The sequence below is a fragment of the Microtus pennsylvanicus genome, chromosome 17, assembly GCF_037038515.1.
Source record: "Microtus pennsylvanicus isolate mMicPen1 chromosome 17, mMicPen1.hap1, whole genome shotgun sequence".
Lineage (NCBI taxonomy): Eukaryota > Metazoa > Chordata > Mammalia > Rodentia > Cricetidae > Microtus > Microtus pennsylvanicus.
The window spans coordinates 42,035,149-42,039,842 of NC_134595.1; the positions used below are offsets into that span (position 1 = coordinate 42,035,149).

Consider the following 4,694-nt stretch of genomic DNA (forward strand, 5'->3'; position numbering starts at 1 on the left):
TCAGAGGAGTTCAGTTCCTAGCACCCACACCAGGCAATGCACCCTTTCCTGTAACTCCAGCTCCAGCAGATCCAATGTCTTCTTCTGTTGCCTAGGATACCAACACACAGGGGCCATATACTCCTACATACACATAAATAAATATAAAACTGAGTATTTTTAAAGAGATAGAAATCAGCTATGACAGAGGCCAGCGCATAAAAAGAATTCAATGGTTTTCCTAAGCTACGTGTCTTTGCCTCCTCAAGCCGCCGTCCGGCAATCAGTCATGGATCAGGTGATGCAGTTTGTTGAGCCAAGTTGGCAGTTCGTAAAGGACTCTCAATTCGGCTGGTTAAAAGATGCACCAAACCCGACAGAAAAGAATTCCAGAAGATTGCCATGGCCACAGCCATAGGATTTGCTATCATGGGATTCATTGGCTTTTTTGTGAAACTGATCCATATTCCTATTAATAACATTATTGTGGGTGGCTGAATGCTTTCTCTTCGCGGGAACTAGGAGCAAATGAAGGTGTGAGAAGCTTATGAAGTAAAAAGTTGCCTGTATACTTTGTGTTTTCCTTTCCTTTTTCCCTCCCCAAGAGGTTTTGTATTTCTAAACTAAAATAATTTCAAAATAAACATTTTTCCCATGAGAAAAAAAAAGAATTCAATATATAGTGGCCAGAGTGATAATAACTTACCGGCAAAACAGCCTCCACTAGCAGCCGTTGAGTGGGAAGTGGGCCAGACACTGTACTGAGCATGTCAGTAGATTACAGCCCCTCCTCTCGCGAGGCAGATGCTACTAACGGGAGTGAGGCTCTACTTACAACTCCTTTACACGCTTTTCCCAGCCGTGCACCAGGAGAACGGCAAGTGTGGACAGCTGTGAGCTCATCATTAGTCACTCATCCCTGCAGTGATTTCAGACCTTCTTACCCAGACGACAACAGCACAGACTGCGTCTTCACACCACGATCCCCATGTCTTCCTGAAACTGGTCAAAGCTTTAGACCCCTTATGGGCACCCTAATATCGTTTTTAAAATTTTTTTAATTTTTTTTCCCATTGGAACAGGAACTGACTTCCGGTTTGACCCAAAACCCTCCCATGTGATCAAATTACGGTCCTGATGCTCTTACCTTCCCTCACCGGGGTTTCAGTCTCCAGCTTATAAAAACAGTAGAAAGAGAACGGAAGGAGGAAAAAAGTGCAACTAAACTTCCCTCAGAACATGCTCTGCAACAGAAGCTGCAGGTAGAGGTCCTTTGCGACTTTAAAGGAAGGTGATTTTGTTGTTGTTGTTGTTGTTGTTGTTGTTGTTGTTAATTTTTTAGTTTATTTATGTTTTTGTTTTGTTTTCGAGACAGGGTTTCTCTGTAGCTTCGGAGCCTGTCCTAGAACTAGCTCTTGCAGACCAGGCTGGCCTGGAACTCTCGGCAATCTGCCTGCCTTTGCCTCCCGAGTGCTGGGATTAAAGGCGTGCACCACCACTGCCCCGCATGTTTTTTGTTTTTTCGAGACAGGGTTTCTCTGTAGCTTTGGTTCCTGTCCTGGAACTAGCTCTTGTAGTTGTAGAAGGCTGGCCTCAAACTCACAGAGATCCACCTGCCTCTGCCTCCCAAGTTAAAGGCGTGCACTACCACTGCCCAGCAAAAAAGATGTTTTTAATAAAACAATCCTTGCCTCTGTTCTTCTGGCTACAATTAGATCCAAGAAGCCAATATAATCAGGATGGGCTGAAACGATAGCTTGATAGAAAGAATGAGATAAACTTCTGGTCTTGGCTCCTATAAAATTGCCCGAAGCTCTTGACACTATATTTAGCTCATTGAATTCAAGTTCACACCATAAATATAGCAACGGTGAGGAGCTAGATATACTCTGTGAGCAGGCTGCTAAGGCATACAGTCACACATCAACGTCAGCCACGGGCATACAGTCACACATCAACGTCAGCCACGCTCACTTCTCCGTGTCATTCCCTCTCAGGGACAATTTTAAATCCTTTATGAACAGTTAGCTACTAAATGTAAGCATTTTAATTTTCATAAAAGATACCCTGTATAAACAAGGCAAACGGGCATAAATGCCTCTTAGTCTCCACTTGGGGATTTTTGTGTGTTTCCATCATTAGTAGTAGCAAAAGTCATTCATTCCAGAATGGACCAGCTCTCCTGAATATATACTCATACCTTCAGAAAACGTCTAGTCACATAAAGTAACATCTGTACCCATCTGTGGGGATAAAATAGAAAGCCCCTGACTTCAAGGAATATCTAGTCTAGGAGGAAAACTGCATGAGCCTAGTGAACCCTGAGCTATGGGCAGCAGAACACTCTGACTGTCTAGCCACTGGGTGATCAAAGTGTCCTGGTGACACGGATGGAGACAAGAGATTTAGCATTAGCCCTCTAGTCATCAAATCCTCTCTAAGGACCAACACACACGCAAGAAAGAAGCCAGTAAAGAAGAGGGAGCACACAGCCAGTGGTGAAATGCAGACAGCACAAGCAAGTTTGATCTTGGCTCAAGAAAATCTCGGAACCGTGGGATTATGGCTCTGCAGTCCTCTCTATTCCCATGTATTCTTTCTGGCCTGTGGAAAGGGCCTAGCCAGGAAAGCAAGGCCTGACTAGAGTAGAGATGCTCGCCTGGATTTGCCAGATAAGAAACAAGCTGATTTGCATGACGACAGGGGAACCCCATCTGGGGTAGCAGCAGGAAGAGGCCCTTGCAGAAGGGAAGGTCCATCCAAGCAGAAATGCTCACCAGGGGCTCTTCAAGGACTCCGAGGGTGGAAGGTGTGCTCCTTAGGATTGCACAGCCTTAGTGCAAGTGCCTGGAAGCTCGGTCCTAACATACTTGCCCATCTCAGCTCCCGGTCCCCAGAGCAGCCCTGCACTGGACTGTGCTCTGCCACTCTGAAGTTCCTGAATGTCAGAGCAGTGTTCTCATGTCCTCCTCCTCCTCCTCCTCCTCCTCCTCCTCCTCCTCCTCCTCCTCCTCCTCCTCCTCCTTCTCCTCCTCCTCCTTCTCCTCCTCCTTCTCCTCCTCCTCCTCCTCCTTCTCCTCCTCCTTCTCCTCCTTCTCCTCCTCCTCGTTCTCCTCCTCCTACTCTCCTCCTCCTCCTCCTCCTCTTCCTCCTCCTCCTCCTCCTCCTCGTCCTCCTTCTCCTCCTCCTCCTCCTCCTCGTCCTCCTCCTCCTCATGTCTCAACTTCCAACCTAAGTACATTCTTGGCTAGACTAGGACTGCGCACACGTCCATTTTCACAACCACTGTGAGCCAAGAATTCAGCCTCTTACTTAGCTGTTTCTTTGGCACAGCTCCCCGGCACATTTGTCATCAACCTACTCGCCACTCTCCTGGACCATTTACTTCCCTGTCACATGGATCTTGTCAATGTGCCAACTCAATCTCAATCGCTTGAGGGCCAACACATGAGTTTATGAGTTTGGCTGACATTTGCTGGGCACTTTCTAATTGCCAGGCATGAACCAAGCTCTTCCAAGAGTTTCTTATTTCAATTATGTCAAAAATATAGAAGAAAGGAGGTGTATTTCCCAGTTTTATTAATTAAAAAAATAATTGAGAAATTGGCAAAACCCAAAGTCCTATGGAAAATTCAGTCAAAGCCAGAGACCACATTGTGGGTTTCCTTATGGCAATGAGAAACCAAATTCTAACACTAAACTGAGAATGAGGTTGGACATACCCATTGTACAACTTTGTAATTTTCTACCTAACATTTTCTATCTAATCATAACATCACTCACTGGTTTTGTTGTTGTTTGGTTTTGTGTGTGTTTCTTTAAAATAAAGACATGGTGTGCTGGAGAGATAGCTGAGTGAGTAAAGTACTTGCTTTGCAAGCATGAAGACCCGGGCGGGTTCAGTCCCCTAAGCCCATGTAATGATGCCAAATATGAAGGTATAGCATTATAATCTGAACCCAGGGGAACTGGAAACAGAGGATCCAGGGTTCACTGGCCAGCCTGCCTATTGGTGACAGTGTATCTAAGGATGACACTCAAGCTTGTCCTCTAGCCTCCATGTGCACACATGCATGTGCACATGCTTATATACATACCCATGCATGTAAGTTAAGACATTTGGTTATTGCATGATCTTACTTAAAGCCATTTTAATTAAAGCAGTCTGCAGTCTATGCTTATTTTTCTAAACTCGGTGTACAGATAAAGGGGGTAACTTGAAGAAAAATACTTTCTGGAGGGTTTTCATGCTTGTCCTTTCTGTATAAGGAAAGAATTTTAAAAAAACTGTAGGTAGATGAAAATCAAGCCAGCATAGTAAGTATTAGTTGGGAACAACTATGGATTTACTCATTTATTCAGATATGGATTAAGAAATCAGCCTCGCCGGGTGGTGGTGGCACATGCCTTTAATCCCAGCACTCAGTAGGCAGAGGCTGGTGGATCTCTGTCAGTTAGAGGCCAGCCTGGTCTACAACGTGAGTTCCAGGACAGCCAGGGCTGTTACACAGAGAAACCCTGTCTTGTAAAACCAAGAAAAAAGAAAAACAAATGGGCCTCTACAGGATGCCAGCCTGTGTGAGCTGTGGATACAGAAAGACCAGTCCTTCCTTTCTGAGACTGTTTGCTGTACAGGACAGCATATAATGTATCCACTAGCCACTTACAGTCTGTGTGGAGAGAAAAAAAAGAAAAGGAAAGTTGAGGAGAATAAG

At 45.0% G+C, this 4,694-nt stretch overlaps 1 pseudogene; it reads left to right on the forward strand.

Moving 5' to 3' along the window:
* The first annotated feature begins 222 nt into the window (after nt 1-222).
* Nucleotides 223-650, forward strand: LOC142836797 (protein transport protein Sec61 subunit gamma pseudogene; annotated as a pseudogene).
* The last annotated feature ends 4,044 nt before the right edge of the window (nt 651-4,694 follow it).